This window comes from Silene latifolia, chromosome 11 (assembly GCF_048544455.1).
Source record: "Silene latifolia isolate original U9 population chromosome 11, ASM4854445v1, whole genome shotgun sequence".
In the NCBI taxonomy this organism is placed as follows: Eukaryota; Viridiplantae; Streptophyta; class Magnoliopsida; order Caryophyllales; family Caryophyllaceae; genus Silene; species Silene latifolia.
In genome coordinates this window covers 123,100,928-123,115,794 of record NC_133536.1, presented here as the reverse complement: position 1 = coordinate 123,115,794, position 14,867 = coordinate 123,100,928, and the positions used below count along the sequence as shown (strand labels likewise).

At 38.7% G+C, this 14,867-nt stretch overlaps 1 non-coding gene across 1 annotated transcript; it reads right to left on the bottom strand.

Moving 5' to 3' along the window:
* Window positions 1-10,458: 10,458 nt before the first annotated feature.
* LOC141616406 (small nucleolar RNA R71) lies at window positions 10,459-10,565 on the bottom strand. The gene has a single exon (XR_012530756.1). It is a non-coding gene; the product is annotated as a small nucleolar RNA R71 (small nucleolar RNA).
* Window positions 10,566-14,867: the final 4,302 nt, after the last annotated feature.

Sequence of the window (14,867 nt, the reverse complement as noted above, 5' to 3'; positions counted from 1 at the left end):
TTATTTTCTTCTTATTCATTCGTACATAATAATTTTAATACACATATATCGCTTTAAATCCGACTTAAATCCCTTATAATCAATATTTGCGGGTTTTCGTCATTAAATCAAACCCGGATTTTGCAGATTCGATTTGTTCATATCAAGTCTCAGGAATTCGACCTTTGTACATGTTTTCCTTGTTTATTTTCAGTTTGACACGCCTTTCAATTAATAAAGTTTAACCTAATTAATTTGTAATTAATTTGTAATTAATTTGTAATCCGTATTAATTCATTTTAATTCATTTTTATCGCTTTTACGGTCAAATTCATATGTAAATAATACACTAAATCACTTTCATCCGAGTCAAATATCCATAATCAATCATTAAGTACACCAACGAACATTAACAATTCGCACTTCTGACTTCACAGCCAGAACTCACCTCAGGAACAGACGCAGTGAGCACTGCGCCTCTTCCAAGAGATGCAGTATTGTTGCGCCTGTTCCGGGTTGAGTTATGTCTCTGAAGTTCCGTTCTTGCATTGACCTAATTCATTATTTTACGTATTAATTGACTATTAGTCCTAATATCACTCCTAATCTGTCCGTATTTTCTAACCTAATTTATTTTCTCTTGTATTTTTCTCAAGTTATTCGTCTTAAATATATTTTTGACGTAATTCATTAAACCATTGTAATTATTGCATTTATTTATTTATTGTATTGTATGATTTATTTACTTGGTGCTCCACATGTAATTAATTGTAAACCCTAATTTGACATAATTGTTTCCTAATTATTTGTTCACCGACTTAGTTAATTTTCACATGTTAGGATCAAAACGTTGGATGTTGCAGTGCATGCATATAATCGACAGCATATCGAGTACAAACGATTTCCCTAATCATTATTAGAGGCCGCTATCGAGGCGGGCGGGATTAGGTGTTCATTAAAAGGACTTTCTAATACGTACCCTCACCTCTTACTCCAGATCTCTGTGAACATCCGTGTTCATTGGCATTCACGAGAGTCATTCTAGACATAGAATGCTAAGGGTAACGAGTTCTTAGTGTCTATGTCACTACTTTGTGTCTTGACATGACGCGAAGTATTCGAACGGTTTCCAATTTTCCACAATAAATTGGTGGCGACTCCACAATGCAAACGCTTGTTTCCCAAGCGCCCCCGTGGGCCCCCCGTGTCCACAACTCGTCGAGTTAATTGCATTAAACTGACATAGAACGGAATTCACATGTTAGGGTTAACACGTTGTTTGCACTTTAACAAATAAAATTCATTCGGTTAGCCATCATTTTTCTAAGAAGAGGCCGTCATTGCGACGGGTGGAGTTAGGTGTCTTATTAACAGACATCCTAACACGTACCCACGCACTTATCCTTTTCTCTAGAACGGTTTCCGAGTTTTCCTTAAAACTTGGGGACGACTCTTTTTTCAAAACCCTCGTGGATTATCAAATTCTCACATCCACACTACTAGGTCTAGTTTAGAACATACTTGGTCTAGTTTACAGTCATCCTTTATTTCTGAGTACACGTGTGTCCCCTCACGTGTCCCGAGGTTCTTTGTGGGTCCCAAAATATCTGGTTATTACAGTCATCCCCCTTTAAAATGAACTTCATCTCCGAAGTTCGCCACACACACTCTCCTTTTCTACCCTTCCCATGAGTCTCCTCTCGTCTCCTTACCAATTCTCACTTTTCTCTGGTAATGTCGGTGTCGTTCTTGTCTCTCTTTTTCTCATGGTCCTTCGCATACCTCCGTACACATATAAAACTCGTATATTACACTTGTAAACCTCGATTGTTACATTCTCTCCCCCTAAAATAGAAATTTGTCCCGAAATTCGCCACTATTCTTACATGACACTCTCTGGGTAACCCACTACTATGCCGAATTTTTGTGCCCACAAGGATCACGACTCGCTTGACTATTTCCGCATGTCATTCATTACAACTTTGTCTATATCTATACGATGAGATTTATATATGTATATGATTAACATACGGCCTTGCGATCTAGTAGACACTACATGACTAGGCGTCTAGGCCCCAAAAACCCTTTATACTCATTATATCATTCATATACCGTATCCAAATCCGCCATCGTTTCGCACTAATATTCCTGTTTACAACCGTCACTATATTTGTTCATGTATTTAACACTTACCATGTAACATGTATTTGTTATTATCGTTTAACTTATCTAACTAATATCACGGAAAACATACATGTCATATATTGTCGTCATATACTCTATTCTATCACACAAGCACTTATAAACTCGATTACACTTGCACATAACGCAAACAAGCAATATAATCAAACGTAAAAAATTCATGAAAGTTTACCGCATAGGGTTACTATGGTTGCTTGACTATTAGGAGGTCGGTATAGCCATAAATCAAGGTCATATATCTCGTACTCGATCGAAAGCTCGTAAAAATGGTCAATTCTACACTATTTGGTCGGGTATGGGTACCAATCGGCCGAGTAAAATCACTCGGTCGAGTGTATATGATTACTCGTTCGAGTGAAAATTTCCAGGAGATTTCCAGATTCTGCCAACAGCCCACTCGGTCAAGTGAGGAGGCTCACTCGGTCGAGTATATGGGGCACTTGACCGAGTGACACTAGGTAGTCTAGATTTCGGCCAATAATAGCCTATAAGGTTACCTATTGTCACGCATACATGCAATTGAGTGCCAATGTTGATCATTACACCATCCTATCATACACCGTCTACTAGTTTTGGCCTTATGGCCGGTTTTACAACACAAAAAAATAAATTGTTCAAGGTTCAACAGTAAAGAAGGAAATGTCTCATGGAGTTCCGAGTTACCATTTCACCATTACTCGGAAGGCTTCCTCTTCTTACCGATGTTTGTCACCCATTTCTTCCACCCGGAACAGTTCTTCTCCGCTTTGCCTCCACTTCCCGGTTTCTCCTCCTCCTCGTTGCTCTCCTCTCCCTCTTCTTCTTCATCTTCATCTTCTTCCTCTCACCTACATGCCGCCTTCTCTCAACCGCCATCGTGGTCCATGCCTTTTGCCACTCCGGATGTTTGCGCCCCGCTTCCACCTCCTTAGAAGACGTTGCCAAAGTGGGTTCTAGCATCACCCATCCATGGATCACGTGATACGGCTAAAGTCGTATCACGTCAATCAATATAATCCCAAACGGACACTAAAAATGCAGATAGTGAAGTTAGGAGATGAACCACAAGGAAACGTGACGAACTTCTTATTACCTAGGAGTAGATTCTAGACTATTGAGTCACAAAGTTGATTTATTTGGTTTGTAGTAATTAAACGATTGTAAATTAAGACCATATCAAATATATAAAACAAGTCTAGGGATTCCGGTTCACAATGAATATCAATTAGGGTATTTAGGATCAATTGACTAACATGGACTGACTATCTAAGGCTATATGTCCGGTCGGTACTATATATCCTTAAGATCCGCACTTAGCATGCGGTCGCTATAATTAAGTCGTTCTACCTTATTATTGTAAGCCTTTTTCAGCATTAATCCGGTCGGCAATAATACTAATTCGTGACACTAACTAATTAACCCCGGCCGGTATTAATCAATTACATTGATAAACAAATAATAGGCGATAGTCGATCTAAGCAGCTAATAAATCCATTAACCCCAATTAATATTCATCGATCCCCTTCAACCTTAGATGGAGAATTAGCTACGCATAAAAATAGAAAGAACAATGGACATAATTAAAGAAAACATAAGAATAAAGATTAGAAATATGGAACAATGATTAACGGGAAGAATTAAAGGTGTGAACAATCTTGCAAGCAATAACATAAAAGAGTTTTTAGAGAGGAAAGCTAAACTAAACTAACTAGAGATTTTAGAATAGTAAAAGCATAACCTAATTATTGTGTAGACGTTTCCTATTTATACTATTACATGATAATTAATTAAACCGATTTAAGGAAAATTTTGTAAAAAAGTATGTCATACTCGATCGAGTATTGACACACTCGATCGAGTATCTTCAGCAACTACAGCTTCGTGTCTTCTTCTCTTCTTGTTTTCGTCTTGCTGACTCCACGATGCTCCATTTTACTCTTTTGCTCCGCAAATGCATCTAATCTGCATTAAAACACTAGAAGGTAAAAGTATCGACATTTCTAATATAAACGACATATTATAGCACAAAACCGTCTCAAAAGCAAGTAAGGGGAGGCATAAATGTGTATATAATTATGACTCATCAAACTCCCCAAACCAACTCTTTGTTTGTCTCTAAGCAAAGCAATACACAATACAAAATAGCAATCATACAAATGGTGAATGAATAACTAAGAGTTAATGTTGATGCACATACAAATCTTAAGATATCCATATCTATAAAAAGTAGCGACCAAATTGTCCAATAAAACAAATTCAAAGGCACGGGTGATAGAAAAACGCAGCTCAACTCAAGATGTGACATGATACCGTAACTCAGCCAAATACCTTTCAATCTTGTAAGACAAATTAGTCGGATTCTCGGGGATTCACTCATGCACTCATAAGGGTTAAGTTATATGTAAGATTGAAAGAATTAAGACACTCACTCAACTTATGAAACATGCATCCATTCTAATGTGATAGAAATTTCTCCAACTAATACGCATCCACAATATAGACAGAAGTACATGTATCAAGGATAACAAGGTGGCAATTGGGTAAATTGCATAGAAGTGATTTGTGCCAAAGCACGTATGGATATGTGAGGCTAAGACGGTAGTTGCAGCATTAAAACCAAGACCAAATCTATAATATTAAGCATGTATAAACCCAACTAGAGAATTTATCTCAACCTTGACAACACATGAGTGACTATGAATCGCTTTCCAAAAATGCATTTGACCCTAGCAAATCACCTTATAATCTCTTAACAAAAACGAGCGAATGAAGCAATTTTTTTTCTTTTTCTTTTCCTCTTCTTTTATTTTCGAAATCCTTTTTTTTTCGGTCTCTTTTTTTTTCGCCGTTTCACTTTTGCTTCATATTTCTTTCTTTTCCATCATAATAAATTAACACAATTGTGACAAAAACAATTTAAGCTACTACCCACATTGACATCAGTCCTATTCCCAACCAAAGTAGCAAAAATAGACATGAAACTCAAGCCACTGCGACTGCCCCAATAAGGTAGGCAAATTCTAGGATTGTAGCTATTAGATGGGATATAAAACGGCTACAAGGGTTCAAACAGGCTAAGCAAAAGGTAATGTCACTAGTAGAAAAATGACATTAGGCAAGTACAAAAGGCTACGGTCGTGGAAAATAACCGTAGCCGTTTATAAGTGGCTACAGTCGCTAACCAACAACCGTAGCTATAAATGCAAATTAAAGTAGAAAACTACGGTTGTAGTATTGACCGAAGCCTAATGTCAAGATAAGGCAACGGTTATGCTAAACCGAAGCCAATTAGAGCCCACACCTCATAATTTAAGCTGGACCTTAACCCTAAACTCCAAGTGTCCCTCACAACTCCTTTATTTTTTATCCTGATTCAGTTCCCGTCTCCCTCAACCCGTGACTGCCCCATTATTGCTCCTCACCTCAACGCAGAACGCCGATAGCCACATCATTACCCACAGCCACCTTGTCATTTCCGGTACCAACCTTGTGACCCATATTGTTGGTTCCGGCAGCACCTTGTCATCAAGTTTGCATGCAATTCTCAATCAGGTTGGTGTTTTTATCAAATTTTTTTCTTAAACCCTTTGTTTTTCCTCATTTGTTTCGGTTTATAACTGAATTTAGGTATTTGTTTTATCATTTAGAGTTTATGGAATCAATTATTTTTTCTATTTGGGTACAATTAAGTATTAGGGATAGGGCCTTTAATTAAATTTCAGTTCAATTGGGAGATGGATCATTTTAATCGATTAGAGTAAAAGGGAGGGAGATTTTTCAGTTCAATTAAGTTGGAATTGCAATATTGTGGATACAATAAAGCTCTTGTGGTTGCGGTTGTGGATTATATTTTAGTTTGCATTATACTCATGTTGTCTTTCCTTGTGTGCTTAGTCATATGAATGCGCAAAAATTTAGAAACTAATGTCACACTTATGCAGTTTGATATTACAAATTCTACAAGGAGAACCACACTCAAGCCTAATTGACAAATGAGACCAGTTTATTATTGATGCTCCTGGCCTAGGAAGCTCTATAGACCTCAGAAATTTAAGTGGTTTACCAACATAATTTTGTCAAATCTACTTAGCATAAGGCATATAGTTACGTTCAAGACTTGAATTATGAGCTTTGTTTTTCATGAATAACGGGTCAAAACAATGTACATAGATAACTGTATTGGGATTCAAATGCAAAAATAATGCAAATTATCATCATTGCTACTCAATTCACTAAGACTTGACTTAAAAAAAGTAAAACATGTTCTTGGATTTTATAAAATAAATATTTTTTTTTAAAAGGCACACAATATAATTAAAAGCACACAACTGAAATAAATAACACAACATAAATAAATACTCCCCCAAACCTAAATGTCACAGTGTACTCATTGTGACACCTAACAGCATAGCAATCAAAGAAATACAACAACAACCTATATAGGACACTACTGATAACAAAAGGAAAGAGGAAATAACTAGCTAACTAAAGAGGTAATACAATAAAAAGAAATTACAAAGAAGGATATTACCACATGAGTGATCAAAATACATATTCAGCACTTGAAAAGCTGGAACTGCTTGGCAAACCAGCAGGTGGATTGTTGGCAGAGGGATAGTCACGTGCTCTAGCCATCAAGATGAAACCAATTTGGCTTCAAATAGCAGCGTTGCTTCTACAATTTGTAACAGCAGAATGCAGACGACCTCACACATGGACTCGACAGAGTAGTTGTCGAGACAAACAATGTACACCCCCATTTATTCAGGAGTCTTTAGCTAGACATCCCAAGTAAATAAGAGCGTTACCATCTCGATTTCCCGAGGTAGTGAATAACAAAGTCCAACTCACCAAAGTACTTTAAATTACAACTTAGCGATTACATGTTTATTACAACTCTTTTTTTTTGGGGAAAGTTAAGCTTCTCATTATAAAGATCAATTGCCCATAACAACATTACAATTATCTACCTAAAAAGAGTTGAGTAAAACAACCTCAAGGCTTTTTAAGGTAATCAATCCAATTAATCACATTTGCTTTCTTACTCCTAACATCACAATAATATAGTCTACTTTGCACATCTCGTTTGACCCTAGTAAAGACAACCTCAGGCCTCCAAACACATCCATCCAGTCTGCTAAGATTTCTCACCTGCCAGATATAGTACATTAAACAGGCCAAGAATATAGCAGTCACCTTCTTTCTACACGCAGCAGGCTGTCGCCATTCAACCAGCCACTAAATGCAATTACTAGCAGGAACACTGATCTTACACCAATCAGTAACCAGGAGGAGACACTTTTTACTGTATACACAGTCAAAGAAGAGATGAGGATGGCTCTCTTCTTGACTGCCACACAGGAAACAACAATTGCTATGCGTAATACTCATTCTCAGTAGCCTGTCCTGAGTAAGCAACCTCTGATGAGCAATGAGCCAGCATATAAACGAATGCTTAGGAATGATCCATCTATTCAACATCTATGGATACCACTGCACCTGCATCCCAACTGGTTGCAACTTCTGATAGCATTCCTGAATGCTATATTTCTCTAACCCATCACCTGAGAATAACTGATCTTTAATAATATCCTTGACCTGGCATATTTTCCTCCAGGCCCAACTGCTTCCCATATTTGGTTTATAATCCATCCATCCAGTGCTCTTAATATACACTGCATTCTATGTGCTCTTAATATACACTGCATCCAACTGCTTCCCATGTTAGTTTATTACAACTTAACCAACTAAAACTTAATATAAAATAATTATAACTCGCAGCGGAAATAAATAAAGTGATTAAATATTCTATGTGGTCTAGACTTCTGATGCGACCATAATTGGCGCATATTTAGCCCCCGAATTACCATTGTTTTCATGCTTTTTAGTGCCTATTTGGGTCATTTCTTATCTTTAGTTCTTTGTTTTGCATATTCTTTGAGATTTTGATCCCTTGGTAGGAAAGGAGTAAGAATCTTGCATTTTCATGGCAAAACAAGGCTAAATTGATCATATTCAATGACCAAGCATCAAGGAGAGACAAGACTAGAAGGCCTTTGTACATAGCATAGTAGAAGAGCATTGTTGAGAAAAGGATCCTTGAGTCCCCAAGGAAATCCCCAAGGAATTCATGAAGAAAAGGGAAGAAAAAGAAGAAGGAAAGTTCTTTGAACTACAATCCGAACGGATTGTAGAGAATCCGTCCGTCCTCGCCCGATCCGAGCGTCCTCACCAGGAATCCGCTCGGATTCCCCATGCCCAATCCGAGCGTCTTGTTCCTTGATCCGCTCGGATCGTCCATCCCATCCGGCCGTCCCGACTCCCGCCGCACGGATCACAAAGACAAAGACATTTCGTTTCGTTCTTCAAGCTACGAAATGAAGAAGCCCTTCTCTCGGACAATCTCGGAGGCTCCTTGCTCAACTTAAAAAGTGTAATTACTAGTTTAGCCCTTAGTTAACCCTAATGCATCCTCCCTAATTTCCACTATAAATACCCCATTAGTCTAATTAGAGGAGCATGTTCTTCTTATCAATAATTAGAGTAGTTAATATCAATCAAATCTCTCTTCAATATTGTAATCAAATATTAATCAAGTTTTAATCCAAGTTTTAGTTCTTTAATCTCTCTCTTGTTCTTACTTTGTTTTGGGTAATTGAAGATTATTTGGGTTATTATTGGGAGATTGACAACCTCTCAATCTAGGATTCAAGTACTTCTATTATTCTTGCTTTATTATTGGATCATTAGTAGGTATAATCTCTTAATCCCTTTTTAATTATTGCTAATTACTTTCATTTATTCATCATGTTTCATTATGTTAGTATGATTGACAACCTTCCTAGCATGATCAATATGATAATGAGTGAGTAGTCTCTTAGCTAGGGTTTAATGGGTGATTAGAGGAAACCAACATGGGGAATGATTCATGCTTAAATTAATATGCTTTCATATCTTATTTGCTTGCTTGTTTTGATCTTAATACATGCACATGTTATATTTGATGAAATGCTAAGCCTATGAATCCTTGCATTTACTATCATCTTCTATCCTTTCAACTTGACTTGTAAGACATAACCCAACTCGAGTCTTGTTAGACCATGCATGTGTTAAGTAGGGAAGATTAAGTCGACTTGTAGGTGTTGTACAATCCAAGAGATTCGGCTCCGGGACCCAAACTTTCCTAGGATTGTAAGATATAACCCAACTCAATCCATCACAACAATAATTGCTTGCTTATAATTTGAGAACATGTTTGTATGATCATATCCCATGATTCCCCTATGAACCCATGACACCCTAGTGCTTTTAATCAATTGTTTACACCCTAATTTCATTTACCTTGTTAGTTTATTTTCATTGCTATTTTAGTTTAGTAACCTTCTACATCAACCCAATTTGTGACACCCCTAGACACCACTAGTTACAATAGAATCTTCATTTCAATACCCGTCCCTTGGGATCCGACCTTTACTTGCCTCTTTACTAATTGTAGAGTTGTTTGTGAAGTATAAATTGTGTTTTGTATCGACCATTGACCAACGACCACATATGCTTAATTGTGAACACCAAATGGCTCCGATCAAAAATGGCGCCGTTCTTCTTAGGGACGGTGTTTAATTGATTTAAGATTTCTTTTATTGTTTTTAGTTGTGTCTTTCTTCACCTTGGGGAAGTAAAACTCCTCAAGGTTTGTTCTAATTGTTTTTGAGTTGTTTGATATTTTGCATGTCTAGAAGGTTACAAAGAGATTTGTTACCTTTTGACCGTGAAATCGAAAGAACCTTGACGAATAATAGGAGACTTGTTAGGAGGAATTTGGGAGGTGTTGGTGAAGTTGTTCAACCCACTAGTGAGTTTGTCAATCCTTTCGCAATAGAAGGAGAAGAAAACCCATTAAACAATACCACACAAAATCCACCTACAATGCCTAAATTCTCGTCACACTCTATACCCACCGAGGAGGATCTACCAAATGGTACTCCTACCCCACAACATCTTACCGGAAACTTTATTGCCAAGTCCGCCTTCATTCAACTAGTTGAGAGGAGCCAATTCGAGGGAATGCCTAGTGAGGACCCTCATTCTCATATGGAAACATTTTGTGATTATTGTGAAGCTATCTCTCAAACGGGCGTGACTCAAGACCAAATAAGATGGGTCTTATTTCCTTTTTCGTTAATCGGCACCGCAAAGCAATGGTTGAAGGGCCTTGATAAGGCCACCCTTGGAATAGATTCTTGGAAGAAGCTAGCTCTAGCTTTCTACAAAAAATTCTACCCACCGGAGAAGACCAATATGCTAAGAGCTCAAATTACGGGTTTTAAGCAAAGGGATGAAGAATCTTTGTATGAAGCTTGGGAGCGGTTCAAAGGTATTTGTCGCTCATGTCCTCACCATGGACTTAGCGAATGGTTTTTAGTGCAACAATTTTGGAATGGTTTATATGAAGATTCAAGGAACATTCTCAATGTGGGATCAAATGGAATGTTCACCGAAGTTGATGACAATCAAACATGGAACAAGATTGAGGAAATGGCGGTCCATAATTCGCAATATAGTAGGCCTCGCAAGGCTACTAGAGGAGGAAAGTATGAAGTGGACACCGTTACTCAATTGGGTGCTCAACTTAGTGCTCACATTGACACAATCAACTTGAAGTTTGAACAAGCTATGGCTAGACTTGAGGAAAGCTCAAAATCATCAAAGCATCATGTCAATGCCATGACGGCATCCTCATCAATCCCAAGCGGGATATGTGAGAATTGTGGAACCTTGGGTCATGACTCAAGCGAATGTAGGGGAACAACCGAACAAGTCAATGCTTTCCAAGCCTACAAAAGTGGTACCCCTTATTCAAATTTTTACAATGAAAACACCAAGTTCCATCCAAATCTCTCATACAAAAGCCAAAATGTCCAAAACCCTCAAACAACATACACTCCACCACCCATGAGAAATCAAAATCAAAGACCCTTTTTCAATCAAAACCAAGGTTACCAAAATCAAAACCCATACAATCACCACAATGACCAAAGTTTTGATGTCCAAAAAGCGGTCCTTCAAATGCAAAAGAATCAACAAGAATTTTTCACCCAAATGCAAAAAGATAGCCAAGCAAAAGACACCACCATCAACAACATTCTAGCTCACACCAAGATGTTGGAAACACAATTGACCCAACTAGCATCTTCGAGCTCACAAAGACAAAAGGGGCAATTACCACCTCAAGGTAATCCCCCTAGACATGAAACGGTTAGTGCCATTCACTTGAGAAGTGGTACAAGGTATGAGGCACCGAAGGAGCAAGTTGAGGATGAAGTTGTGAGAGCTAGTGAGAATGAAGTTGTGGTGCAAGGTCCCAAGGAAGGGGAATCATCAAAAGAAGAAAGCTCAAAGAAAGATGAAGACAAAGCCAAAGAAAAGGAGCCCATTGTGATTAGACTTCCTTTTCCAAGTCGACAAGCCAAGCCTAAATTTGATGATCAACTTGGAAAGTTCATGGAAATTGTGAAGAACTTAGAAGTCTCAATTCCTTTCACGGAATTAATCAATCACGTTCCGGCCTATGCAAAGTACATGAAAGATATCCTCACAAAGAAGAAGTCGATCCGGAAACTTGAGACTATCGCCTTCACCAAGGTGAGTAGTGCAATACTTCAAGGGAGTTCACCTCCAAAGTTAAAGGATCCGGGAAGCTTCTCAATACCGTGTACCATTGGCGACACAACGATCAACAAAGCCTTATGTGATCTAGGGGCTAGTGTGAGTGTCATGCCGTACTCGGTAAGTAAAAGGTTGGGAATGGGAGAGCTTAAATGTACCAATATCACTCTTCAAATGGCCGATAGATCGACGAAGACACCGCTAGGGATATGGGAAGATGTCCCCGTGCGAATTGGGAAGTTTTTCATCCCGGTGGACTTTGTCATTGTTGATATGGAGGAAGATTCCAACATTCCAATCATCTTAGGAAGACCTTTCCTACACACCGCGGGTGCGGTGATTGATGTGAAACATGGAGAGCTCACTCTAGAAGTGGGAGATGAAAGCATAACTTTTAATCTTGACAAGACCATGAGAGCTCCTCGTTTGCATGAGCCATGTTTCATGATTGATCATTATAGCCAGAAAGATGAGAAGAAGAAATCGGAACTCCAATGGAGGAAGAAAGTTGAAGATGCTCCATTCAAAGAGCAAGTGAATTGCGACAAGGAGAGCTTGCAAAGCTCATCAAAATCAACCAAGGAAGAAGATGATGGCCTCATTGGCCAAGAGAAGAAATTGGGAGAGTTGTCTCCATCCAAGCAAGAGATTTTCAATGATCAACTCAATGAAGTTTGTGGTCTTTGGGACGACGAATTTGAAGGGATCTTCAATCCCTACATTGGGCATGCCATCGAGCATGATCAACAACAAGGGCCACGGTCTATTGAGGACCTCTACCATAACAATGAACAAGCTTTTGATTACTTCTTCAAGGTGTTGAGCAACATCAACAACACCTTGAACATGCCTCCTTGACATCTCATCAAGAATGAGAGTTTGGTGGAGTCCTCCCTAAACCACCACATGTAAATATTTCTAACTCCCTAACTTACATTTCAATTTTTGTATTGCATTTTTGTCATTTTTGGATTTTATTTACTTTGATCAAAATAATTGTCATGAAAAGAGAGAAGTGAGGGAGGGACTAATGATTTTAATTGATGTGTAGTGCTTTACCTTAGTGTGGGGATGGCAATTGCCTAGGCTATTCATGCCTTAGTAGTGCCCCCACAATGAAGAACACAAGATTTGAAAGAAAGAAAGAAAGAATGATAAGGGAATGCGTTGGTGCACGGATGGAATCAATCCGTGTACACAAGGACCAATCCGAGCGGATTCACGAAAATCCGCCCGTCTGCGGAGGATCCGAGCGTCCTGGCGAGAAGACGCCCGTCTTGGGCTGAGCTGAAAACGCAAAATTCTTGACTGTTGAAGAATCCGAGCGGATTCCTGGAAAGACGCCCGTCTCACAGAATCCGTCCGTCTTGTGATCAACCCGCCCGTCTTGCAGCTGAAGAAAAACAAAGAAAAATCTCTGGACAAGAATCCGTCCGTCCTGCGCGAAATCCGCCCGTCTCATCCAAAAAGAATCCGAGCGGATTCCCCAGAATCCGCCCGTCTCTAGGCGGGATTTTTGAAAATTTGAAGTCAAGAATCGAGCGGATTGCGCCTAATCCGCACGGATTGTCCCTGCGTCCTAAAATTGTCGAGTTCTTTAAATACCCACCCCACCTTCATTCATTCATTCATTCACTCATAAACACTACCCATAACATCAAAACCCTCATCCTCTCCATCTCAAAAACAAAAACCCTCAACAAAACTCACCAAAATCAAATCAAACCATCTTTCAAATAACAAATCAATCACTCCATCTTCATTAACAATCAAAACCAAGCACAAAATCTTCACCTTTGAATTGATTTTTGTTCTCATAAAGGCAAAGCCTTTCACTTTCAAAATCGATTTGGGCATTCCACAAATTGAAGATTTTTGATCTTTTTCTTGGTTAGCTCATCAAATGGCAAGAACAAAGGGAGCGACAAAAGCAAAGGCAAAGGCAACAAAGGCACCAAAGACTACAACTCTCTCTCAAAGGCAAAAAGCTCTACAAATGAAGAAGGCTTTGGCAATGGTGGTATCAACACCAAGCTTGGAAGTGCAACAACCTCAACAAACTTCTATGGAAGCATCACCCTCTACTCCGGTAATTAATCAACTCTTGCATTATCCGGAGGTAACATTCATTTCCGATTCCCATAGAAATACATTTGTCAAGTTTGCTATGAAACAAATTCAATCCACCAAATTCATATGCCAAGATGCTTTAGAGAAGTTGGGTGTTCTTGAACAAACAAGAGTCTTTTTCAATGCCATGGGTTTAAATAAATTGTTTGAAATGAAGGAAGTAACATACCCCTCCCTTGTCTTGGAATTCTTAAGTTCTTTAAAAGTGACAAAAGTTGAGAATAGGGAAAATATTGAGTTTCGTCTAGCTAACACTAGTAGACGCATTACCTTTCCTAATTGGGTGCAATTTTGGGTCTTAGCGATGAACATAAATTTTATAAGCAATATGGGAAGTATGATCCCGAGCCTCTTTGGGAGGCAATCTCCGGGAAGAAATTTGAAGATTTTAAAGCTTGTCGTGCTCTTTTGGTCCATCATCCGGGCATAAGAATATGGCACAAAGTTGTGGGAAATACCATAATTGCTAGGAAAGACACCAATCATTTCACGGGACTCGATTTTATTCTCCTTGAATCAACTTTGAATATTGGAAGAATTCACACCAAGCCTTACAATTCTTTGAGGCTATTGGTTGATAGATGGCTCCATGTAGATAGTGGGAAGAAGGGTCAAACCGTAATTGTTAATGGCGGCCTTGTCATGGTCCTAGCCAAGCACTTTGATCCTAATTTCAATAAGAATAGCAAGTACAAGGCTAAGGATGGTGGCCATCTTATTGATATGTCCACCTTGATTAACAAGTTTAAGTGGGTTGTTCACAATTCCCTTGATACCAAGTATGGGTGGCTTACAAGTGAGGCTCGATCATTCACTTTACCCGCAAAGATTTGCCGTCTTAGTGTCCACCGGACCAACTATTTGCTTCCCCTATCCGAAGAAGCCGAGTACATCATTCAACAACAAAAGGG